The 27313-nt window shown below is 44.7% G+C and overlaps 1 long non-coding RNA gene across 2 annotated transcripts in view; it reads right to left on the reverse strand.

The window, feature by feature from the left end:
- LOC145514711 (uncharacterized) overlaps positions 1–27313 on the reverse strand; it is a 581776-nt gene that overhangs the window by 452070 nt on the left and 102393 nt on the right. Inside the window, exon 4 of one of the 2 annotated variants that reach the window (XR_014060311.1) lies at positions 10001–10163. The exons of the other annotated variant lie outside the window; for it this stretch is intronic. This is a non-coding gene — a long non-coding RNA (uncharacterized LOC145514711). The remainder of the gene's footprint in view (positions 1–10000; positions 10164–27313) is intronic. 2 annotated transcript variants of the gene reach the window in all.

Genomic DNA, 27313 nt, shown 5'->3' on the forward strand with positions numbered 1-27313 from the left:
TCATTCTCCCTCAGGAATATCTATTTAAGAACATACCCAGACAGCAAGGAGATGAAACCAGTCAATCCTAAAGGAAATCAACCCTGAAGAGTCATTGGAAGGACTAATGCTGGAGATGAAGCTCCAATACCTTGGCCACCTGATGCCAAGAGCAGGCTCAGTGGAAAAGACCTCGATGCTGGGCAAGATTGAAGACAAGGGGAGAAGGGGACAACAGAGGATGAGATGGGCGGATGGCATCACTGGCTCAACGGACATGAGTTTGAGCAAGCTCTGGGAGATGGTGAAGGACATGGAAGCCTGGTGTGCTGCAATCTATGGGGTCACAAAGAGTCCGACATGACTGAGCAACTTTGCAACAACGCACTACACTCAAGTTTCAGGTTCATGTTTTTGTCTTCCTCCATAGACTGCTGCCTTTTGCAGAGCAGGGACTGAGCCGTATTCCTCTTTGTATTTACAAGATGTAGTAAAATAAACATGACACTGCAGATTCTCAATAAATACTGCATGAATGAATGTGTGAATGTATAAATGAATAAACTGATGAGCTCAAATTAATTTCATAAAAACAAACCCCAGTCTAGTAGATGGAGGCAGAGATAATTTATCTTTTACACCTAGAATAGTTCTTGAATCATCTTGATTCAGAGATGAGACAGAGGATCCACAGAGATGGTCCAACTCAACTCCACATGGTCCACATAGGAACTGAGGTTCAGGTGACTCACCAACAGCCATCCTCTCAGGGGTGAATCCTTTCACGTTGGCATCAGGCCCTTTCCCATCAATCAGAGAGGTAGTGATGATGCAAGTTTAGGACTGAATATTTAGGATGGACCAGGCTCAGTAATGGAGCCAGGGATCCAGCGGGAAATGAGACAGACAGGGTGCCTGCGCTCCCGGGTTTACAGTCTGGGCAGGTGGGGCAGACAGATGAATAAACAAAAGTACAGAGTATATGAAGGAGGGACACTGAACCTGGAGCTGGAGAGTGTACGTTTCCCACAGGAAGATCCAGGCTGGAATTCGGGGCATTCACAACTGGATCAGTGTGGCTCCTCCCAGATTTAGTAATGGCTCTTTTTATTATCAGTTCTTCCTAACCCATTTGTTGGGACCTACTAACTGCCAGGTCTGTACAGTGTTTTACAAACTTTGTCTTTTTAAATCCTCCAGTTTCTCCTGAAGTTAAGTTTACTCTTTCCATTGAACAGATGAGGAGACTGAGACTCCAAGCAGATAAGTAGTGATAAAGTCCCCCTTCCCCAGCTAGTAAGGGGCACAGTCAGACTGTGGACTTGGACCAACTTAGACTAACTCTGCACCTCCCAGTCTATACATGGCTTGCTTTGAATATGCAAGCTAGGTGTTGAAAAGTCACAATTCCCACATTTCAGTAAAATCTCTGTCTTCCCAATAGTTACTGAACATCAACTAAGTGCTGAAATTGGTTCTGGACTCTAGGAAGAGATATGAGGGAGACCGAGAAGGACCAAGAAGGACTCTAACTGCTAAAGGCTGCGAGTCCTGCATATAAGGGGAAGGGAGGGAGGAGAGGAAGGAGGGAAAAGGGGGGGGGGCGATAGTTAAAAGGCAGAAATGCCAAGAGTGATATCCCAAGTTTTGTGGGAAACAGAAAAGGAAGTGACTCACTCTTCCTAAGGAGGTCAGAGAGGTGAATTCTATCATGATTGCTTATTCGTTGATAGCCAACTTCTAGAGGCTTAACTTCAGAGTAATAACCAAGTCCTCCTGGTAAGCGATGATTTAGGAAGTATTATACACAACAGGATCCAACCGGTAAGTTTTAACAACACTGATTGCTGGCAGCGTCTACATTTTCAAGATCCTGAGAAGCTAAACTATTCGAGAACTGGGTGATACGATCACCTACTGGCTGGTGGTTCTCAAGCTGCTCACTGGAAGCACCTCATGGGGGCTTTTAAAATATCACCAATACCCAGGTCACACATTTGACCAATCAAATCAGAATCACTGGGAGAGAGGAGTTACAAATTGGTAGCTTTACAGTGGACACACACAGCCCTTGAATGCATGCATGCTAAGTTGCTTCAGTTGTGTCTGACCCTTTGAAACTCTATGGACTGTAGCCCACCAGGCTCCTCTGTCCATGAGATTTCCCAGGCAAGAATACTGGAGTGGGTTGCCATTTTCTCCTCCAGGGAATCTTCCTGACCCAGGGATCAAACTCAAGTCTCTTATGTCTCCTGTGTTGATAGGCGGGTCCTTTACCACTAGTGCCACCTGGGAAGCCCACACATAGCCCTTACTATGATTCTAATCTGCAGCCAGTTGGGGAACCCACTGCTATTTGGGGGAATAAAAAAGTTTTGGCAGCACTAAGTGACTGACCTTTCAAAAACTCCCGAGATAAATGAGGTAGCTAATGGCCACTGTTTGGCCATCTCTGTCCCTACAGGGCTCTGTAGACACTCCTTCTGGCTTGATTATCATTCCCCATTTCCACCCATTCTTCCTCATTTAGCTAGCTGGCTCTCATTTCAGGGTCTCTTCTCCTACGGAGGCACCACATCAAGTTTCTTTGTCAGCTGTCCTCAAAGAGCGTGTTTCCTTACTCCACAGCCCTGACCTCAGCTTATAATTGTACAGGCAGGAGGGTAAAATACCGAGTGAGATTCATCTTGTCCACCAGACTGGAAGCAGGGACTCTAAAAATTGTGATTTCCTCCTCCTGTGATCAGGACTTAACTCAGTGACTAGCACAGAGGGAGTACTCCATAGACACATGTTGTATGAATAAGGAAAGGAAATAATTCCCCTATATTCCAGGCCATAACACCTGATCAAATCTAGTGTTTTTTGTTGTCCTTGTTACCGCTGCTGTTTTTCTCAGCATTTCAACATTAAATAGCCTCTCCCATATCTGCATTTCAAACCCCACTCATCTTTCAGAGCCTCATTCCACACCCTTCTCCTGCACTGTGCCTTTCCAAATTACCAGCAGGAAGTGAATTTCCTCTTCTCTACACAACTCGGAATCCTAATTGGAACGTGCTACTCCACGTCATCCTGAACACACACATATCACCACTTTCAAGAGATTATAAGTAACTTGGAGGTGATAATTGCTTAATTCATTTCTGCTCTTTCTCCCTCAGTGCTGGCTAAAGCACCTTCCACATAGTAGGTATCCTGTAATTACTGGTTTCAATGCCTGTCTGAATGAATGAGTATATATCATGGGTAAGTGGGAAACAGACTTCTGCATTCATTTTTCAAACATAAGCAAAGGGACAATCACATAGATTTTTAAGCTCATATGTATTCCAAGGATTGAGTCTAGAAAAAATTACTAATCAAGCTTCTTTTCTCTTTTCGTTTGTAGACCATACTCTAATTTTTTTTTTTTTTTTCAAACTGGAAGAGAGAATGAAGAAAAGACAGTGATTCTGGTTGAGTCTGGATAATTATATTTTTCACACTGCCTAGCAGTTAAGATTGACAACTACTGATTATCTAAGGCACCATGTATTTTTCAAAATAATTCACAAAACAAGAGTAATAATTGGATATAATTGCAAAAACCAATGGACAGTTTCAGCACACTCCTGAGTTTACAGACCTCAGTTTCCCCAATCATAAAATAAAAGGCATGGAATCAATCCGTGTTTCTCAGTGTTTGTTTCCTCAAGACATACAGCATAATTCACACAGGGTTCATTCATTCACAAGGTAAATATTTAGTGAGCATCTACTATGGTAAACTGAAAACATGTTGAGTAAAGGAGATACGCATTTGTCAACAATCATATAAATGTCTGCACTACTGCCATGCCTGAGGGGTAAAAGTATTTTAACAGAGTGCAGTGTGGAAGTTTGAGACAGTCACAGAGGTCAGGAATAAACAAGAAAATGGAAAAAGCTCCTCCTGGAGTATGGGTACATGTTAGGGATTTTCAGAGAAACAATGAATAGGACATGTGAGAAAAAGAGATATATTTAAAGGAACTGACTCGCAAGATTGTAAGGGCTGACGATTCTGAAATCTGTAAGGTAGGCTGATAGGCTAGAGACCTGGAAAGGGCTGATATTTCAGCTTGAGTTCAAAAGCAGTCTGGAGGGAGAACACCTCTTCCTCAGGGGACCTCAGTCTTTTCTCTTAAAGCCTTCAAGTTATCAGATGAGGCCCACCCACATTATGGAGAGCAATCTGCTGCACTCACAAGTCTACTGATTTAAGTGTTAATCTTATCTAAAAGAAAAAATACCTTTACAGCAATATTGAGACTGATATTGACCTGAGTACCATGGCCTATCCAAGTTGACATATAAAAATAACCATCACAGGGCACATATGAAGGACAAAAATAGGCCAGAGTGACGACAAGGGGTGCCTGGGGAGAGGACGGTGGGAGAGAAGACCAAGAGCAGGCCGGGGCACAGGCATGCTGGGCCTCCTGAACCCGAGAACGGATGTGCGTCTTCCTCCCACAAGCAGTGTGAAGTCTCGCAGGTGTCTGAAGCAGAGGTCTGACACGGCCAGACGTGCTCTCCCAAACCAGCAGTGCTGTGAAGTCACAAGCATCGATTATAGGCTTATGGAGACTAGTCTGTTAAGTAGAGCAGCAGAGGAGATGGTGGCAGGCAGACGGGAAATGCAACATGGAGTTTTTGCACTGGGTGACAGATTCGACAGACAGGATGACCAACCAACAGTCCCAGCTTTAGCACTGAGAGTCCTGCCTCCCAGGAAACTCCTCAGTCCTAGGAAACTTGTTTGCTAGGTCAGCCTAGAGAAAATGTCGATGATGAGATTCAGGTTTCTGGATACATAAGAATTATCCCAAATACTCTCTAATTTGCTAAGGTAAGTGTTTTATAAAGAAAAGCATGCATGATGAACCCACAGCACGTGGAGGAAACATGTTGGGCAAAATGTCCTCCAAGTCCCCTCATAGCTCTAATATTCTGGACTGCTCTAAATCTAGAGGAATGCCTGCAAAGGCAGCATCTCCAAAAATATCATTATTATACCTGGATCTTCACTCAACAAAGCTCCTCTATCTGAGATACAAATTACAAATGCCCCCTGATTTCATTAAACTCTTCAATAGCTGCCTCAACCCCATCCTTAGCTAGTATCAGAAATGTGCATTTAATTAGTTTATTTTATACATAATTAGTGCTGGGGAAGTACCAATATATCTTTGTCTTCACTCAAGGAAGGATTTTCTTTACCTTACATGATCCCACTTGTACTATGTCAGTTGGAGACAACTTGCTTCTTTACCCCTAAATCTTTGACATGTATTTCCTAAGGGCAAATGACATTCAACATTGTCACAATACTACTGTCTAATCTATAGTCCACATTCAAATTCCCTCAGGGGTCCCGATAATCTCAAGTATGTGTCACCTCCCATCATGCCTGCCACTTCCTGGATCCATAAAACTTAATTTATAAATTAATTTATATAGTCATTAATTCTATGTCAATTTCTCTTCTGAAGTAGTTTTTCATTATAAAGTAATTATGTTCATAAGAGAATGAGAAAAGAGATATGAAAAAGAAGCATGAACTCACTACCTGAGCTCAAGAACAGCTCAATTTCATTCATTTTTTAAGTATCATAATACATCACTGCAAAATCAATATAAAACAATGCTACATATGTACAATACTGCATATATTGTTTAACTTTATATCTTAATTTTGTCTTTCAAGATTGGAATACTAATATTTCCTGTGTACTTCAAACTCTTAAGACTTGATAACTGTATTACAGCTCAGCAAATAGGCATTCCACAATTTACATAACCACTGGCCACTGATGAACATTCATACTTTCAATTTTTTTTTTTTTTGTATACAAATGTGAAAATTTAAATATTTGTGCATAAAGCTGTTTTGTATTTCTGCTGATTCCCTTACGCTAGATTCCTGAAAGTGGAATTTCTGGGTCCAAAAACATTGGCAGTTTAACACCCTAGATACACATTGCAAAACTGCCTTCCAAAAGGGCTATTGGTATTTCTACACGTGCCAGAGTGTAAGGAAATGCTTGTGGAACATGTAAGACCTAGACTGGACAGCATTGTTGTTACAGGGAATTGCATGAAGACCTCCTCACATGCCTTGGCCAAAACAGAGTTCTAGGATTTGCATTTTCCAGCGAGGAGAGTTCTCATCATTAGAAGCATCCCTGTAGGACAATTCCTAAAACGGATATTTTATAACAGTAACTGAGATGTACAGACAAGTTTCATGGAGTCTTTGAATCTTTGGTGTTTGGTTTTATGTTTGTATATTTGCTTATTTTCTAAGGAAATGTTAAATTCTTGGAAATATTTGTGGTTAAAGCATTGCTGGATTTTTGCTGCCTGTAATTCAACATTCTTCTACTAAAAGAGTACCCAGAATTTTCTCTGGGAAATAACCATTCCCCACAGTCAACCCCTTGGTTTGGAGTTGACATTTTCTCCTGGGAAGACCATGATTGACAAAGGTTATTTTCCAGTTTTCAGTTTTCCTAGACCCAGTGATTGAATCAGACTAGCCATGCTACCCAATTCAAGACAATGAGATTCATTCACAGGGTGCTTGTTCAACTACTGACAGAGAGAAGCCCTTTTTCACAGATGGCAGCTCTGAATCTCATATACTTATCTGGCCCTCCTATGGCATGTACAGCAGAAGTGAAAGTCACTCAGTTGTGTCCTACTTTTGTGACCCCATGGACTATACACTCCATGGAATTCTCCAGGCTAGAATACTGGAGCGGGTAGCCTTTCCCTTCTCCAAGGGATCTTCCCAACCCAGGGATTGAACCCAGGTCTCCTGCATTGCAGGTGGATTCTTTACCAGCTGAGCCACAAGGGAAGCCCAAGAATACTGGAATGGGTAGCATATCCCTTCTTCAGTGGATCTTCCTGACCCAGGAATCAAACTGGGGTCTCCTGCATTGCAGGCAGATTCTTTACCAACTGAGCTATCAGGCAGCAGAAACCTATATATTAATAACTTACAGAAGGGCTTACAGATGGGTGGGAGACAATAGGCTCTGATAACATCATCTTTGACCTCTAGACCAACCATGCCTGAAGGGGAATCTACCCATGGGCCAATGATCATTGAGTCAACTATTTTGTTTCACTTAGTAGGTTAGATTGTGTCACTCACCACTGAAACAGCCCTAACTAATCTAAGATATATGAAAGAAATAAAGTTAAGACACACTGAATATCAATTTCTTCATTTTACATCTAGGGATATGTAAAGAGTGTCGCTGACTTTAGCCAAAGTCAGCCCAGAGACAGACTCAGGATGCATAGTCTCCTCCTTTCCAGGATAATGCTCTTATCAAATACCTGATTCCCACTGCATTTTAAGAAAAGATCAACAGTTATACAGGAATTTATTTCTTTCATCTACATTGTAGAGTGGTCACCGACTAAAGACTCTGGTAACCCAGAAAACATACTATATGTACTACAATTATTGGAAATGCAGTATTTTGAATTTTTTGTGTCTTTTTTATAATCATAAAGTTTTCTTTAAAAAAAAATAAATTATTTCATCTGTTCCAGGAACCTAATTTAGGATATCTACCCTTATGGATTCATCTTGATCTGAAGAAAGATTTTTAAAGGGAAGCCCAGTATTTTCCTTATGTCTTTAGAAAGAACCAGGCATTTTCAGGCAGGTAGCTTGGTTAAGAATGGCAACAGTCCCTGGGGAACCCCAGGTCTGCCTTGGAGATACCATGAAATGGGGTGCATGTGAAATAGCGTGTAGCACATGATTGAAGTTTTAGGAGCTCTCCAGTACCGGGTGCCATGACTTAGAGCTTACTGATTGTGGGAACTTTAATTTTCAGTATAATCTGGAAAATCTCAGTAGCTGTGTAACTCAGAATGACTTTTTAGGAGATATCCCAAGGGCAGAAAACTTGACCATACTTGTTCACACAGGTTTGCCTACACGCTCACAAACTGATAGAATTTTAGAGCTGGGAGGGCTGAGAAAATAGTATTAGTATAAGCCAGCGGTTAAGAAGGATTCCAAAATAAGAGACTGAGCTCCTCAAGGGCACCTAATGAGTCTGGGATAAAGCTAGGGTGATGCCTTTTGTCTGACAGTCTTGGTAAAAGAGAGAATCTCCACTGGCTTCCTAAGACGCAGTTACAGAGTTTACTGTCATTATCTCTTGCGTTATTGGTCTAAGAGTATCATCACCTCTTACTACAACCCTTTGAAACATGAGTTAGCCATTGAAGATTATAACCACTGTTCCACCCTTTATTCCCAAGCCCGTGTGAGCACCATCTGAGATGGTGCTACCACGATCCTCACTAGCCAACCCTTTGGAGGCAGACTTCTGCCAGCCTACACTTCTAGTCTGTTGTGATGGATCAGACTGGAACATTGTATCGCCTTTTGGCAAGTGCTACTCACACTAAAGAGGCCCTCTGGGGATACTCTCTGCTGCTGTTCCTGTTGCTTCTGCTTCAAATGCCAAGACTGAAAATATCAGTGCTACACCCCAATTGGTATAGCTATGCATCCTTCATTTGCCTAGATACAGTTGAGACTGGTTTAAAAACACATACCCAGAATGAGAGACATCACAGGTGAGAATTTGACCTGCAAATTTTATTTATTTTATATTAAAATAGCTTTGCCTAGTGATGCTTTTTCAGTGATTCCTAAATCACTGGGGCTCCAGGATCCCCAAGGTCAAGACAACTGATAGATCGGTGTAGATCAGTGTCTACACCTCTTCATTCCTCTGAGCCTCCTCCATGCCCTTCTGACCAAGGCAGCCACAATGATGATGGTTCTCACAACTTTAAACAGATTCACCTAGACACCCTTTCTCAAAGTGCTGGTAGGAGACCAAATGATGGGAAGTGGAAGAGAAACACAAAATAGAATAATTTTTAAAAGCCCTTGCTGGACTGCAGAAGGCTTGAATTCATTTCCAGGTTTGTAGTGACTGGAGATTTCACTGGGTAAAAACATTATCCTCTCTGAGTTTTCCATTTCTCCATCTACCACAAAGATTATTGACAGGCTTTTGCTAAGGTTACGATAATTGATTTTTTTATTGTTATTTAATTTTTCCAGGAACAGCTAATATTTACTAGGCACCTACTAGCCTCAGTTATTTGCATCTAAAGAGCAAAGCTAACTCACTCGCAGTCCGTGTTCTTTTGAATGGTTAGCTTTACTGCTTAGCTCTGTTAACCACTATTCTACCATTAGCTTCAAGGTCCGTTGTAATAATCTAATCCATAATTGTCTACTGCTCCCTGCCACATGAACAATAACTGGGGAAAGGGGCAGATAAGGCAAGCGGTTTACATTTTCTGTGGATAACTTATTTTTAAAGCTAGAAAGAACATTAAACTCTATTACATCACTAAAACATAACCGTTAAAGTATCAGTATCATCAATCTAATGCCAGAGTTTTGGGGCAATATGTATCCCCAGAGGCTGGGGGGCTCGGAGTTGTCAGCAAAAGGGGAAGACCAGCTCAATCCTCAGGGGTTCAAAGCAGGGATGAGGCACTGGGGCCCAGGATCCAATCTCAGCTGAAGAAGGGTAAGGATGGTGAAGATGAAGATCTCAATCAAGGGAGGTAGGCTTTCTGGTCTAGTCACTGCCCACTCAACTTTGGGGATATGGCTCCAGGCTTCTAGCCCCCTCAGCAAAACTCAGTCTCTTTCCAGACATGGCTGGGCTCACATCTCATTTCTCTTCAGATACAGCTATGTTGGAGAAATTCAATACGGTTTACTGGCAGACACCTGTCCTTTGACATTGTGGGAGGTTGAGAGGATCCAGGTCTTAAGTTTGGTTGGAAAAGTGGAATCAAGTAATTCAGACCCAGTTTTTACACAGACCACTATAATCAAAACAGATAAGATGAAGTGTATATCTCAAAGGTCCAAAGTGTTAGTCACTCAGTGGTGTCTCACTCTCTGTGACTCCATGGGGACTATAGCACTCACCAGGCTCCTCTGTTCATGGAGTTGTCCAGGCAAGAATACTGGAGCCATTCTCTTCTCCAGGGGATCTTCCCGACTCTGAATATTCATTGGAAGGATTGAGCTGAAGCTCCAATACTTTGGCCACCTGATGAGAAGAGTCAACTCACTGGAAAAGACCCTGTTGCTGGGAAAGATTGAGGACAGGAGGAGAAGGGGGAGACAGAGAATGAGATGGTTGGAGGGCATCACTGACTCAACGGACATGAGTTTGAGCAAACTCTGGGAGATGGTGAAGGACAGGGAAGCCTGGTGTGTTGCAGTCCAAGGGGTCACGAAGAGTCAGACATGATTTAGCCACTGAACAACAACAAAGGTCCAAGGTAGAGAGAGTGGGCATACCTATTCCTTACAGGAGGGGGCAGTCATCAGAACATTCCTGTAAGCTGGTGATCCTGTTTCTGCCCTAGTCACCACGTAGCAGATGTGTACAGGTCACTGAGTACCCAACACCTCATATGGGAGAGTCACTGGTCAGACTGTCTGGGACACTTGATAACTGAAACCTGGAAAACTCCATAAGAGATGTCATCAAGCAGAATCAGAGAATAAAATCTGCAACTCACTTGGGGGGAACAATCTGAGAGGACGGAGAGGGATGAGTGTGTAAACCTGGTGTTGGTGAGCTCCAGCCACTGAAGGACAAGTCTGTTCCATTCCCCAAAATTTGCCGTCGACACAGTACCAAGTCCCATTTGTGGTCTCCAGGCCAGTGTGAGACTCCCTCCCACCCCAGAGGAAGCCTCCCATTCTTCCACCCTGATGCTCTGTGTGTCTGGCACCCCTGGCTTCCCCCTCAGCACTTCCCGCCCCTCGGGGTTTGATTGCCCTGTGATTAAGGAGGTCTGTTGGGGTCTAACATACTGAGAAAAGTGGGGGGTGGGGGGGAGAAGGCAATAAATATTTAATGAGAATTTTTGCTTCCAAGCCTTCCTCTTAGTGGGGGAAATGGAAATCAAAAGTCTTCGCCGGAACCCCTATGGTTGAAGGACAAAGAAATGTTCTCCCACTGGCTGTGAAAATGAGCCGCTGGCACCTCAGCAAGAGGCAGCTCTGAGAGGGGAGTCTTAATGAATCACAGAGCAAAGAGCCCTTTCCTGGAAGGAATTATCCCTGGTGCTTTCTCTAATAACACTCACAGGCCTCAGCCTGATGGATGTGGAGTTACGGCTTAGAGTGGAGGCTCCGGTGGGTTATAAGGGTGAGATTTATGCAGCCTTCCCAAACGGTGCCCTCCACCGCAAGTGAAAGCCGAGCCATCATGCCAGATCCTGCAGCCAGCTGGGGCCCCATAGGGGGGCTACCTGGGGCCTCAGACAGTGACAGCCGGGAGGACAAAACTTCCTCAGAGGAAGCCGCCGAAACGGTGAGGAGCTGAATGTGTGACCTGGGATAAGTCAATGAGCCTCTCTGTTCCTTGATTTCCAAACCATAAAAGAGAGGTAATACCTGCCTCACAGGAAAATTTCTGAGAATTTCATGGGATGATATTTTTTAAGAGCCTTTAGAGTAACTGACATACAATAAGCACTCTATAAATGTCGGCTACCAACTACCTCACCGCCGTCATTGTAGTGGTGGTGACTTTGGAGGAACTTGGGGCTTAGAACCTACATATACTGGACAACAGCTGCTATATGAAGAGGCAGGAATGCAGTTGATCTATAGAAGATTCCAGGTCTTCTTCATAGTAACCGCTGACATTATTGACTGCTTACCAGGCTCAATGGATTCATTATGCATTATCTCACTTAACCCTTACAGTCACCAATGATAAAGACCTCACTAGTACCATCATTACCACCATCACCATCATCATGAGAGGTGGGAATCAAAGCCACCTCTGACTGACATCAAAGCCTGTGTCTGGTCTTTCTCCCAAAGTCATCTTTGCTGCCCACTTCAAGACCTCCTCTAACTTCAACACTGAGGCTTCTGTCTCTTATGCTGGGCTTCTTCCCACCACATCCCTGTTGGGCTTCCTCAACTGCCACCACTGATAAAATTGACCTGAAGCTTCAATTCTCCTCTTCTATGGAGATCATCCTGACCAGACTCATTTTCCTACTGTCCCAGCCCCACCAGCACATGTCTACTGCCCCGGGCCCCGGCTCTCCTAGGCCCTGGAAAAACTCAGGGCATCAAATCCTTGTCTTTACCCTTTTTCCTTAGAGCTAGCATCATCTTCAGTCTTCAGCCTCTGTGTTCCCTCTTAGCAGTCTGTTCCTATTTAGACCTGGCTAAATCTTATCCTCTCAGCTAAGACCATATGTATCTTGACCTTATATTCGAGAGCCAAATTTTTGCCTAGGATCCTATTCCCAACTGTCTGCATTTACGGTACTGCCATCCATCTTGCTATCTGCCCTTAGATGCATGCCCGAGACCCTGACCTGGAGCCCCTGGATAATGGAATGGACTGATAGAGCCTGAGGTCACCATCCATCATGGGCCACCAAGAGTGGGGCCTATTGTTGCCCCTCAATCATGGTGTCAGACTTCTAAGCAAATCCAGCTCCCAACACTTAACTTCCTCTCTACCTCATTCAGATTTAGATAAGGAAGAGCTCATGCTTATCAAATGATAGGGCGGCCTTATCAAATGATGTCTGAGGCCTAACTTTCCTCTATCTAATTCTCATCTGACTTCCTTTACCCCAATTCAAGGTATGTCCCTGCGCTTCCCTGGTGGTCTAGTGGTTAAGAATCTGCCTGATAATGCAAGGGATATGGGTTTGATCCCTGGTCCAGGAAGATCCCACATGCCACGGAGCAACTAAGCCGGTGCACCACAACTACTGAGCCTGTGTTCTGGAGACCAGGCGCCGCCACTGCTGAAGGCTGTGCACCTAGAGCCCGTGCTCTACAACAAGAGAAGCCACTGCAGTGAGAAGCCCAAGCAATGTAACTAGGTAGTAGCCCCTCGCTCAGTGCAACTAGAGAAATCCCAAGTGCAGCAACAAAGACCCAGTGCAGCCAAAAATAAAACAAAAAATTAATCAAAGATATGTCCCTGTGTTGTACATCCACGTCCTCCTCACTTGTCTGATTTTCTAAGATTTAATCGCCCAGGGTGGTCCCGCCCTTACTTGGTCATTTTTATGCTGGTAGAAATAACCTACTGCTCAGAGGAGATGCATTTGTACCTGGTCTCGGGTCAGTCCCTCCATGCTGTGTCTTCGCTGGTTCCCACCACTTCCCTCCTCAAATTCTGGGGTCTCATTTGCTCCTCTTTCATATTCAAAAGTTGATTTGATATGGGATGGCAGAATGCATTGATGGATGAAGAGCGTCTTCCTCCTCAATGCAGACACCGCTGCTCACAGAGCAGCATGTGTTGGACAGTGAACTAGTTAAGGACAAGATCATTGATGGACTTCTCACTGCATCCCCAGCCCCAAGGACAGTGCCCGTGACTCACTGGGGTCCTGGTTCCTCATTTTTCCTTGGGTTCACCAATCTCTTTGGGAAGGGGCTGCCACCATATGCTGATAATCTGTTCCTAAGGGCCTGAGATGAATGAAAACTCCTGGCCATTTGGTCGCTGACTGCTCACAGGTAGCCTCCAACAGTAAGACCTCTGATGAGAACTTCATCCCTAGTGATGTCCCTTTCCCTACAAGAACAACATGCTCACTGTAGATAAATGAATGAACAAATGAATAAACCACAGGTAGATGCCTGCATACAAAGTCTCTGCTAGAATGGTCTGCTCAGTTCAGGGGGACCACTGAGTGTCATCCTTTGGGGAGGCATAATAGATTGAGGGTCTCACAAGTGAACAGATGGGAGATTTGGGGGAACAGATGCAAGGTCAGGAAGGTCAGAATTAAGAGGCTCAAGGCCTCTTGGCTGCTGGTGGCATTCAGAATGGTGGCAATCATCCTCCCTGGCCAGAAATTCTGCGAGGCCACAGGGCATGTATCTGAGTCCCCCTTCCCTTTCCCCCTCACTGATTTCCAGTTCTCTGAACGGACAGCTGGACCTAGTCCAGGTGAGCCAGAAGCCCATATTGTTCTCACCTTTCTTTCCACTACAACAGCTGGCTGATTGCTCTGGGCTGAAGGGCTTTATGGGGACCCTGTTAATTGACACACAAAACAACCCATCAAAAGTAAACTGATCACATTGCTCCCTGAAACCTAGTCCCTGCAGCCTTCCTTCTGTTGCCTGTTCTACACCTGAGGTATTGATATTAATGCTTCCTCTGTAAACACCAGCAGGGAAATAGTTAACCACGGTATGGTGTATTTCACTCCAGGAGGGCAGTTCTGTGTGTGATTGAACATTCCATCATCATTTGCAATCTTCAAATTGCCCATAAGAAACCCCAACATCTAGATGCAGTGTTAGAACAAAGAGGGCTGGTTACTTTGCATTGTAGGCAGTGGGCAGGAAAATTTGAGCTAAGGCATTAGGATAAATGGATGATTGGAGAGATGAGAGAAGGAGATATTTTTCATAGCCTGCTTTTGTTGGTGATTTTTCTTTTTAATGTAGAAAGGTCATATTTTGTGGGGAGAAGAGCAAAGAGTCAAGAGATGTGACTTTAAATCCCAATATCCTTTGATGAATACAGCATTTACCCCCCAAACAGCACCTTTCTGCATGTATATGATAATGTGTAATACATATATATATTTGAGAAGTGATCTTTTCTCTCCCTGATAAGTTGAAGTCAAACCTTCCTTTCATGGGAGAGATAAAGCATTTCCAATGATTTTCTTTTTTCTTTTTTTAGTCATGCTACGTGCATGACCTAGTGCTATGGGTTTCACAGCCATTAGTTCCTCTGATCCTAGCAAGCAATAGCTCAAAATAAATACAATAATGCTCATTTTATAAATGAGGAAACTGAGGCTCAGAAACTGATACTTTTTGCACTGGTCATAAAATCAGTATCCTTTAGAGCTGGGCTTTCAGACTGTGCTAATTTAACACAACGGTTTGGAGAGGCAGAACGAGAGAAGGGTCAAGAGCACTGGAGACCTGACCAGGTTGACTCTTACTGCCGCTCAGCACCAACTCACTGATGTTAGGCAATTTACTCAACCTCTCCAAGGCTTCATTTCCATATCTGTAAAATCAGGGTATGAAAGAGCCCTTCCCACAGAGTTCTGTAATTATTAAATGGGTTATATATGAAACTGGGCTTCCCTGGTGACTCAGACTATAAAGAATCTGCCGGCAATACAGGAGACCTGGGTTTGATCCCTGGTCAGTAAGATCCCCTGGAGAAGGGAATGGCAATCCACTCCAGTAGTCTTGCCTGGAGCATCCCATGGACAGAGAAGCCCAGTGGGCCCCATGGGGTCAGACATAATCGAGAGACTAGAGAGAGAGAGGATATATGCAGCGCACTAAGTAAAAGGCCTGGCACGGAGTAAACCCTAATGATTGGTAGTTACTCTCAGTTCATCACACCGTGGGATACCTGGAGCTCGTTATTAGAAGAATCCACTTCTCCATGGACCTGGTGACAGAGACTCTAAGTACCCGTGACCTGTTAGGAGACACAGGTCAATTTTCCAAGAGATATGGTAGGTCCATGGCTGTTGAGAAATGAGAGAAGGGGATGGTGTCCAAGGAAACTTAGGCGAAGCGTGGGAAAGAATTATGACCTTCCAAATGGGGCAATGTCTGAAACAGAGAAGAGCCAAGGACAGCTCCTGGCTGGGTCAAGCCAAGCCCTTGGCTCATTTGTTATAACTGATGTGGCTAAAACAGCTGGAGGGGAGAGCAATAGCTACGTCGTATCTAGAAGGCATCTATCCAAGAACCACAGTTGTGTGGAAGTACTCATCAATAACTCTATCCCTTGCTGAACTGATGCTTTATTATAAATAGAGAACCATTTGCATCTGGCATCCAGCTAGGGCAGAAATAGAACTAGAGACTCAGGAGAAAGCAGCCATGGCTGAAGGAACTTACTCCACCACTCTCTCTCCTTGTTCCTGGAGACTACATGCTCAGAGCTCTTATTTAACATGAACCACAATTCACCACAAAGTTCTTAGACACCAGTTTGCAAAACCCTCCGCGTAATTAAATTAGATCCACTTTTGCCCTGCAAATTCAAGTCAGAACGAGGTCGAGGTGTAAACTGGGGCTTGATCACAGCCACCTTCTAACGAAAGCAACAGTTGCGTCCCAGACTCCTTTGTGTGGTGGGGAACATGAATCCAAGTCTTTTCTTTCAATCTGAAGCTTAAAAATGACGCTGAAGTCTGAGCAGGCAGAAGGAATGCATGAGGACACATAGGGCCATTTTTTCAGATGGAGTGTATCTCAAGAGAGGGTTTTCAGAGGAGCCCCTGTCTCAACCACTCTTCCAGAAACACACTTGATTTGAATCTTTCAGGCAAACGTGCTGGCCTCTGAAATTCTTCATTTTCCTTGAGCAGTAAAAAATACTGCAGATGTCAGCACACTGAGGACCACAGGGCTTCAAAACACAGGGATTCTACCGAAGAATGGCGGGCTGATGGCAAGAAGCACTGACCGTGTGCCAGGCAGCAGCGGTGCTGGGGTCACGGAGACTCATGGACTCAGCACCTGATTATCAATCCTCTACCGCACGCCAGGCACCCACACCTGAGCTGGAAACATGGGTCCCTACTCTCATGAAACTTACACGGTGGGGAAACATACAAGTGACTCAAATCCTGGAGATGTGGAGATGTCAGAGGAGAGTAGAGAGAGGCCAGCCACCCTGACTGAGGGCCAGGCTTTGGAGGTAGGCACGGCTTGTGTTCCTGATCTGTTAATGATTCGCTAACCGGTCTTGCGGAAACTTCCCTTAATTCTCTGAGTCTCAGAGCTCTCACAAAGGGCTATTAGAAATGCACATGAGAGGATCTAGGCAACAAGTTCACGCAGGATATACATTACGTATAATGCATTGCATAAATTAGAGATGTCATTATTGTTAACGACATAGCCTCAAGGAAGTTATTTAACCTTTCTGAACCTCAGTCTTCTTATCTGTCAAGTGGGAATAATACCCTCTGCAGGGTTGTGAGAAGAATTAAATTGGATATTTTCTGTAAAGCATCTCTCCAGCATCAGAGTTCAATAAATAGTCAAAATCATTGCAAGTATTAAATAAAGCATAAATGCCGTGAGCTAAATACTATGGATTCAGTGTTATTTTGTCCCTCTACTGACTGTGGAAAGTGTAAAAGGAGATTTTTGAAACTGTGCAAACTGGCAAAGTTCTTTTGAAAATCATCTCCCAGGGTGTCATTAGAGATATATTTTGATGAGGACATAAACAATTCACAGACCAAGAAATTGTATTTCCCTGGAGGTAAGGGTTATCCAAAAATCTAATGGGAAAAGGATTACTGCTGACATTCAGAACATGTCCACTCAGAGAGCAGCAAGTTGTAATAAAAAACATCATCTTAGGCTGGAAGCATTTGGGGTTTTCTTTTCGAGAACACAAAGGGCCACTCTGTGACATATATACCTGCTTCTCAGAAAAGCAATATTAAGTAACTCCCACTTTCATTTCCAAGAAAGCAAAAGAGGCCCTTTTAGGAGACACCATTTAAGAGTTGGAGACTTTTCATTAAATGAATCCTGTTACTTCAAACCCACATTGGGCCATCTCTAGTCCTGAGAACTCAGGGTCTCAGCGGCCGCCCACCCAGAGCACCTCACGCCATCTCTGGTCCCCAGTCACTACGGGGGTGATCCGGGGTCTCTCTGAGTGTGCATCTCTGTCTCCCTGCATCTGCCTGCCTCTCTTTGCCTCTGACTTTTCTCTTTGTATCTCTCTCCCTTGCTGTCCACGTCTCCCCTCCCTCTCTCCGCTGCCTCGGCTTCTTCCTCTCCACCCCAGTCTCTCTGTCTCTGCCTTGGGCTCTGCGCTCTGACTATAATTTTCTCTGTTTCTCTCTCTGAGGTGTTGTCTGTCCTTCTTTTGTTTTTCCTCCTGTTTTCTTTCCTTCATTCTTTCTCTGCCTCTTCTGTTCTCTTTAAATGCACTTTCTGGGGACCCCCAACCCCATCTGCCTGTGTTCTTTCTCTCTCCATCTCTGCCTCTCCGTCTACATCTCCCCGGATGCCTGGCTCACTCTCTCCACTCTTCTCTTTCTGTGTCTCCATTTCTGTCTTTGTTTCAGACTCCTCTTCTTTTTCCAGTTTCTTTTTCTCTCTCTTCTCTTCACCCCATGCTCACTGTATAGTACTCTTGTTCTCTCTTCCCCTGACTCTCTCTCGGATTCCTTATGTTTCTCTCTCTGATTCCTTGCGTTTCTCACAGCTTTACCCTGCCTCACTGACTCTCCCCTCTTAGAAAACACACACACACCACGCTTTCCCTTCCTGCATCCTGACCTGGCAGCCCCCTCTACAGAGAGCAGGCTGTAAATTTAAAGGGACTCCATAACACCACTGAGCGTTGTTTGGTTTATGGTGCCTCCACGAAATCACAGACACATATTTCATCCTAGCAGCAACTTCTTTCTGCTTGAGTCAGCATCGTGCTCAGCACCCGGACGTCTGCTCGGGGGCTGCTCCCCTCTGCCCCACATGTTCCCACGACCCCCAGGCCCAGACCTCCTCAGTCAGCTCTGGAGGGCTTTCTTCTCCTACATTCCTGCACAAGCCCCAAATCTAACCCAGCTCAAAGGCCTTCAGAGCCGCCTGGACTTACTCAAGTCAGATTCAATTTAGGTTGCAAGAAGCAAAGAACAGACATAAAAAGGCTTTATTGTGAAGGGGGAAGCCGTTGTATCTGCTCCAAGAAGGTGAGCTGCCTTGGGGAATGGCAATCCCCGGGAGATGGCACTTGGAAACATGAAATTGGGGTGGTATCCCAGTCCTTCCTGCCCCTTTGCTTTGCAACTCTGCCTCTGTCAAGCTGTATGACACAGTCCCAGACAAGTGGCTCTATGGCTCTTGTGGCAAGAAGGTAGGATTTGGCTTTAAAAGAACTGGCTTGGAACCCTTTATCCAACCCCTGTATGAGCAATGAAGCCTGGACAATTCTCTCAGTCAATTCAGAGTCTCAGCTGGATCAGCTGTAAAATAAATTCCAGATTCAAATCCCCATTTATCCAGAAGGCTCCACGAGTCAGGAAGGGTGCTAGAGACTGTGTTACTGCATGGAGTGCCGCCTGCTGTGGGCCTGCCAGCCAGCCAGGACCATCTGACACTCCCCAGCAGTCCAGCAGTCTCTGTTTCCTCCCTCACGTCTCAGTTTTAATACTGCCCTCTATGCGGGGGGGGGGGGGGCGGTTCCTGGTGGCTCAGACAGTAAAGACTCCACCTGCAAGGCAGGAGACCCTGGTTCGATCCCTGGGTTGGGACAATCCCCTGGAGAAGGGAATGGAGACCCTTTCCAGTTATTCTTGCCTGGGAAATCCCATGGACAGAGGAGCCTGATGGGCTACAGTCTCCATGGGCTCGCAAAGAGTTGGACACAACTGAGCAACTAAGCACACACAAATGAGTAACTAACACTCACTTTTTTCTGTGCTGGAAGACCTTAACCGAATAGATCCTTTCTCCTTTAGACTCCACCACAGCAATCTGTTTAATGCCTTTTCAGTACTTTGACAAATTATAGGTGCATAGGTATGCATCTCTTTACTTATTTAGGACTCGTTTGCCCTCCTGAGACTATTAGCTTCATGTGGGGAGAAATGACATCTGTTTTCACTTTCCATCATATGCCCGCCGCTTAGGTACGGAAGCCGAGGGGGTGGGGGTGAATTAATTCACCTGAGGTCACACCTTGAGAGTGGTGGCACTGCAGCGGGGACACACATCAGAAGCATTCAAGGTCCCTCCTCTCCTTCTTGCCTGATAGGATTTGCCACTCAGAATCCATATAAGGAAAAATTGAGATGTTACATATGTCAAGGGCTTTGCAAACTGTGAAGCCTTGGAAAATGTTATTCTCTGTCAAGCAAGAAGGGTAAGCCAGACTTTATCTTTCAACATCTATGTTCCTTTGAAATATACAGGAGTTTCTTTGAATCTTAAGGGAAAGTGAATGGAGAAGTTAAAAAAGGCAAATTAAATATGTTTCACCCTAAAAACTGATGAGGGGTCAAACCCCAAAGGGGCTCTGCATATGCTCAGAGAACCTGCTCCCCTGGGTTTGCAGCCCTGAATTCTCTGAAACTGCTGAAGGATTTCCTGCAGCCAATGAGCTTGCTTCACACAAGACTCTGCAGCCAGATAGCAGGGTCCTCTGCACCCCCACTGCCAATTCAGGGTACTGGAGACTATCAGGGAAAACTCCTTCAGTCTCCTTCATCAACAGCATTGAAATTATCATTTGATTTCTGGAATCAAAACCCCACACCGATTGCCCTCTGTCTTTCCTCCAGATCTTAACCCAGTTCTCTCTGACATCTAATGAGTCACGAAAGGCCCATATCTTTATCTCCTTTTCTTTAGGCCTCAGGAGGTTCCTTCTGCCCCTATGTTTTGCTTAGGACAGAGAGTTTCCAATTAGGTGTATATGAAAGGCAAGTGAAAGTCGCTCAGTCATGTCTGACTCTTTGCGACTCCATGGACTCTACAGTCCATGGAATTCTCCAGCCCAAAATACTGGAGTGGGTAGCCTTTCCCTTCTCCATGGGATCTTCCCAACCTAGGGCTCGAACCCAGGTCTCCCACGTTGCAGGTGGATTCTTTACCAGCTGAGCCACAAGAGAAGCCCAAGAATACTGGAGTGGGTAGCCTATTCTTTCTCCAGCGGATATTCCCGACCCAGCAATTGAACTGGGGTCTCTTGCAGTGCAGGTGGAGTCTTTACCAGCTGAGCTACCCAGGAAGCCCAATTAGGTGTACTATCTGGCTAATGAGGAATAACTCAAATCTCTCTTGGTTCAAACTTTGTTAGAAACAACACTACCAACTATTATACTCCCAATGCAATGTATGTAATGATACTATGCTAGACATATTTATTTAGGTATAATATAGTATACTACTATATAATATATACATATACTATGTATAATGCATACTAATTCAGCAGTAAAGAATCTGCCTGCCAATGGAGGAAACACAGATTAGATCCCTGGATTGTGAAGATACCCTGGAGAATGGAATGGCAACCCACTCCAGTATTCTCGCCTGGGCAATCACATGGACAGAGGAACCTGGCAGGCTGCAGTCCACAAAGTCAAAAAAGAGTTGGACATGACTTAGTGAATAAACAACAACAATTAAATACATGTAATATAGCATAACACTATATAAAGATACATGTATATATACGATATTAGGTCTATTGAGTATAATTAGAATTTTAAATGTTGACTTTACTGATTGTTGAATAGTTTGCTTGGGGTATTTCTTAAGGCTTCCAGCAGCCCCATGACACATGTATCACTGTTAATCCCATTTTTGAAATGAGGAATCTGAGGCTTAAGGAGATACAGTGACTCACCTAAGGTAACACACCCAATAGAAAGCAGAGCAGGACCCCAAGCCCTGGCTGATTTCCAATTACATTTTTAAACTTTTAACTTACTGGTGTATAGCTGATTAACAATGTTGAGACAGTTTCAGGCAAACAGTGAAGGGACTCAGCCATACATACACATGTATCCATTCTCCCCCAAATTCCCCTCTCATCCAGGCTGGCACATAACACTGAGCAGAGTTCCACGTGCTATACAGTAGGTCCTGGTTGGTTATTCATTTTAAATATAGCAGTGTGTCCAATTCATTATTAATTATCTCAACAACAATCCATTCCCATTGTTCTTACTTTTTCCATTGGCATTCTAGGCCACAGTGACATCCCAACTGGACTCCTGTCATACCCCTAAATGGTCCCCACTTTTCTCCTCCAGTCTCTTGTGTTTCCTCAAAGGTTTGTTCCAGCTTCAAGCTGCTGATTCTAAATGACGTTTCACAGCTATACCTGTGAGCATTAAGGGATGTTCTCTTGAACGCATGTGTGGTTTTCCTCTGTGGGACTAGAGCCGCTCACCAGGCTCCTGGTCTTCAGCCATGCTCCAGCAGACCCGCCCTCTCTATTCTCTGCTAATCTCACAAAGTCTCACTCACCAACAAGAGACATCCCTGCCAGGAGGCTGAGAGCAGCATCTCCCCTTCCCACGTAAAATCAATGACCCTCAGATTGTATGAGGTCTAACATGGGTTGAGAAATATCATTAAGGATCTTCTCTATGACTTAACTCTAGTCTCTGCTTAAATAGCTGCATGGATAGGAAACAACAGCTTCCCAAATAGTGCAATTATCTGGAGACCCCAATGTATATTAACATGAACACTCAGCTAGCAAATCTCTAATGTTCTCAGTGTGCTAACCACTCTCTGAAAACTGCATCTCCTTTTACTCTCCCCCAAATCCTGCAAGTTACTGTAAATAAACCCGTTTTACAGGTAAAGTGTGTGCTAGTCGCTCAGTCGTGTCCTAACTCTTTGTGAGCCCATGGACTGTAGTCCACCAGGCTCCTCTGTCCATGGAATTCTCCAGTCAAGAATATGGAGTGGGTTGCCATTCCTTTCTCCAGGGGATCTTCCCAACCCAGGGATCAAATCCAGGTGTCCTGCATTGCGGGCAGATATTTATCACCTGAGTCATCAGGGAAGTCCATTTTACAGATAGGGACATGGACATCCAGACAAAGTAAGTTGGCCAAGGCCCCAGGGTTATTAAATGGCAGTCTTTGAAATCAAACCTGGGTCCAGCACAAGCCCTTTATTCTTAAAGACTATGCAAATGAACACTGACCTCACACTACACATGGCTCCCAGGAAGGGCTCTCCCTCTTTGTGCTTCCACAGCCCCTTCAGCTGACCTTCTCATCAGTCACAGGATCAGGCCTGCCTTCTCTTTAGCACAAGTATTCCCCGAGCAGAGTCTGATCAGCCCTGCCCCAGTAAGCAGAGGATATTCCCAGAGCAGGTAAAATATATATATGCTCACTGATACATGCTACACTAGCTCTGAGGTCAGCTTGATCTATTCCATGTGGAATATCTCCTTCAACCCTTGCAAGAGGTACGGAGACTGCCCTTAGCTTACAGATGATGAAAATGTGGCTCAGCGTTCTTTGTATGGCAGTAAGACTGCACTTGCCTCCAGGAGTCATATCATCACAGGACTTGCCTTGTAGGTCAGTAAGGAAGCAATGTGCCTCTTTTTTGACATTCACCGTCAACTCTAGCTGAGAATGAGGTTCAAGAAGACCTGGACTTGGTTGTACTGAGCAACATGACTCTGGGTTATTGCCTTCTTCTCTCTGTCGGAGGGTAGGTCACACCTGTACCTTCCCACTCCCACCCCCAACTTAACATTTCCCATTATTTCTCCTGACTGTTGAGTTGGACTCATTCTACATTTGCCAAATGCTTAATGTATCTTTACACATACTGCCACACTTAAAACCTGCGAAATTCCTGAAAGGCAAATGTTACAGTGACACTTTATGCATATGGAAACATAGGATAAGACAAAACTCAGTTGCCCAAGGTCACATGGCTAGTGCCAAATGAAACCCGAGTTGAATCAGGACATGTTGACTCCTGAGACTGTCAACTCCCTTTGACTTTCTGTAAGACGTCTCTTTTTCTCCTGTCCCTGCTTCCTTATAGAAACACTCAAGTTGGTCCTGAGAAATCCCAAAAGGTGTTTCAAACTCTGATTAGAAAAGTAGAACTCTGAAGACCTGAATTTGAGTCTGGCTTCTGCCACTACTTGCAGTTTGAGATTTCAGTTCAGGTTGGCCTTCCAGGGTTCAGATCCCACAGACATATAACTGAACAGCTCATTTATATTATAAATATCCCCATTCAATCCTTTCAACAGTCCTGTGAAATAGGGATTATTATTCCTATTTTATAAACCAAATCAAATAAAAATAACTGGGTGACAGGCATGTGAGGAAAGACATCTCTCTCTCAGCATTGCTGTTTCTACTAATGAGATATTGAATAGGGATGCATTTTATACACAGAATGGGCAGTGCAGATGTTACTATCATACAGAACCTGTAATTAGAAGAGTAGATGTTTGTGACCTTGGTCTCCCAGTATCTTAATTACAATTTAACCACTGTGGCTTTCTGAGATGTATTTGGATGCCAGAGTATGAGTCGGGGGTATGGACATGTGTAGGCATAGTTCCAGGGAAGCCATTCCAGAGCACAGGCTCCAGTCACCTGAGGGTAGGAGCTGCCTGTTCTCCAACAATGAGGTGGAGACCCTGTGGTTTGAGCTGGGACCCCCGTCTCCATCTGCCTCACTCCAGTTTGGGCAGGGATCAAAGTGGCAGCTCCTGAAACTCTCTGGAACCCACTTGCCTCTCACTTAATGCACGAGAAACCAATGAGCCTTCCTGGGGTGTTTTTCTTGCAGATTCCAAGCCTGGCTATTGGCTTTCTGTCACTTCTTTCAGGTCTGATTAACACAGTATAAAATTGAGGGGTTTTCAGCTATTCTTCAAAGAGAAGGAGTCAGTTTTCTTCTCTCTCATTCTGAAATAACCAACTGCATAACCTCCCTATGAATGGAGGCTGGGGAGGCAAGGAGATGGGATCAATACACAGTGAGAGGAAGGCAGATGCTGAAACAGCAGTGGATGCGGGGCACTGCCACTGAGCCCCTGCATCGAGGGAAGATCAGAGGGGCAATGGATGATCTGTTTCTCTGCCTGTGCGCAGAAGGCAAAGTGGTGACCTGGGCCCTACCAGATGGGGAGTGTGATAGCAGAAATTGTTAACATCTATTGGGCACTTACATATTCTGTGCTAAGTCTCTGGCGTGATTATTTCATTCGGTCCTCACAACATTCTTATGTGACAGGTCCTCTCATAGCCCCCACTTGACAGATGGTGGAAACTGAGGCTCTGAGGGGCTAGTGAGTTGCCTATGGTAGCACAGCTGGTGAGTGAGGCCATGCCATGCCAAGTCGCTTTAGTCGTGTCTGACTCTTTGCAACCCTATGGACTGTACAGACTCCTCTGTGCATGGGATTTTTTAGGCAAGAATACTGGAGTGGGTTGCTATGCCCTCCTCCAGGGGATCTTCCCAACCCAAGGGTTGACATTTCTTATGTCTCCTGCACAGGCAGGTGGGTTCTTTACCAATAGCACTACCTGGGAAGCCCCTGGTAAGTGATGGAGCTGTATTAAATTCCGGACTAGCTCAGGTCAGAGCTTCTCTCTTGATCAACATACTCTAATGCATCCAGGGATGGAGCCAGAAGAGCCTCCTAATTAGGCCTATTAGCTCAGCCTATCCTTGTGGGAGACAGATGGAGGAAGTTTCCAACACTCAATAAAAGTGGCTTCCTTTGGGGCCAAGAAGCATTCTCTCTTGCTGATGAAAGTCTAAATTTGGAAGGTCCCGCAGGGGTTGGTGCAATGTAGGAGAAACGGCTTAGAGAGATGGAGGACTCAATTTGAACCCCAGCTCTATTCACTGCCTTGGGACTGTGAGTCAATAACTTGACCTCTCCCAGCCCTACTTTGCTGACACATGAAATGAGGATGTTGATACCTATCTTTCAGCAAAGTGCCTGGCCCATTACTGGCGATTCCTATCTCTTGGCTCCCTTCTCTCCTTCTGGGGGGCCTAATCCCCTGGGGTCTCTGAACACATCCACAAGTCCATCCTTCACTTTCCATTTTACTGAGAGACTTGGCTGAAGGCACACACTCATGTGAACACCTGTGGAAGGTCAAACTCAAAGGTGAGGTTCTTTGCTTCGGGTTGGAATTATATCGGTGATTCCATCCTGCTGAAGAGACACTCCATGCTTGCTACTGCTGCTGCTGCTGCTAAGTCGCTTCAGTCGTGTCCAACTCTGTGCGACCCCATAGACGGCAGCCCACCAGGCTCCCCCGTCCCTGGGATTCTCCAGGCAAGAACAATGGAGTGGGTTGCCATTTCCTTTTCTAATGCATGAAACTGAAAAATGAAAGTGAAGTCGCTAAGTCGTGTCCGACTCTTCGCAACCCCATGGACTGCAGCCCACCAGGCTCCTCTGTCCATGGGATTTTCCAGGCAAGAGTACTGGAGTGAGGTGCCATTGCCTTCTCTGACTCCATGCTTAGCAGATAGAAAGGCTTCCAGTGAAACATTTTGGCATGAAAATGCATTCATTTGGAAAGAAAAACTTCCCAACATCAAATGCATGGGGCACATAGTAGGGAAAAAAAAAAAAAAAAAAGATTCCGGTGAAAAGTGAACTTCTTTTATACTGGAGATTTCTCACCCTCTTCATGGACATCATAGATCAGTGTCCTTCTGCTCTCCCCATGTTCCCCTCTCCCTCTCCTCTGGCCATGCCTCCCTTCTGCAGAGATGGACACAGGTTAGACACGACACAGCTCTACCCACTCCTCCTGAGGGTAGCCATTCTGCCTCCTTACATTCTTCCCTGGACAATTCACCTGTGAAGTAAGTAACCTGCGAAACATTACCATCTCTGCGATTTAAATGTAGATATATTGACCAGTTGGTCTTAAAAATGGTCAAAATGGGGACTTCCCTAATGCTCCGGTGGTTAAGATTTTGCCTTCCAATGCAGGGGCTGTGGGTTCGATCCCTTGTGGAGCAGCTAAGATCCCAAATGCCTCACAGCCAAAAAACCAAAATATAAGAAGTAGTAGTATTAAAAAAAAAAAAAAAAAAAATTCAGTTAAGACTTTAAAAATAGTCCACATCAAAAAAATCTTTAAAAAGTGTTTAAGATAGAAGAAAAGTAAAATGGTCAAAACGGTTTATGAGAACAGATTATATAAGATCTGCCTGTTGACTGACTGAATTAATCTTTTGTGAAGGCTGAGAAGGCATGACCGACACGCAGTTCTAAAATATTTGACCTCTGCCCCACACCTAAGTTGTTCATCACTATCACGCCTCCCTCCAGAGCGGCAGTTCTCAATTCTGACAGGACATTAGGACCACCTGGGAAGCTCTGATAAATCCTCATGCTCAGGGTTCTCAGCACTTCCCATAAATCACACACTCCAGGGGTGGGACTCAGGCATCAGCATTTTCATTTAACTCCCCAAATGATAGTGACATGTTGCCAAGGTTGAGAACTGCTGTTTTTATGGGAAAAGGACTAGGACAATTCAGAAGAATGTCTGTCCTAAACCCCACTAGTTTCCCCTTCCCCATGGCTCTACAATTCTCTGCCAACACCAACTTCCTAAGAACCTTTTCACGTGGCTTCATGTCTGAGGTCCTGGGCATGTCAGGCTGAGAGCTGGCTGGCCAATGGCATGTGTGCTCACTGACAACAATTCAACAGCTTTTCTTGGCATA

Source organism: Giraffa tippelskirchi, chromosome 7, assembly GCF_054371585.1.
Source record: "Giraffa tippelskirchi isolate mGirTip1 chromosome 7, T2T-mGirTip1v1.2.pri, whole genome shotgun sequence".
Classification (NCBI taxonomy): Eukaryota; Metazoa; Chordata; class Mammalia; order Artiodactyla; family Giraffidae; genus Giraffa; species Giraffa tippelskirchi.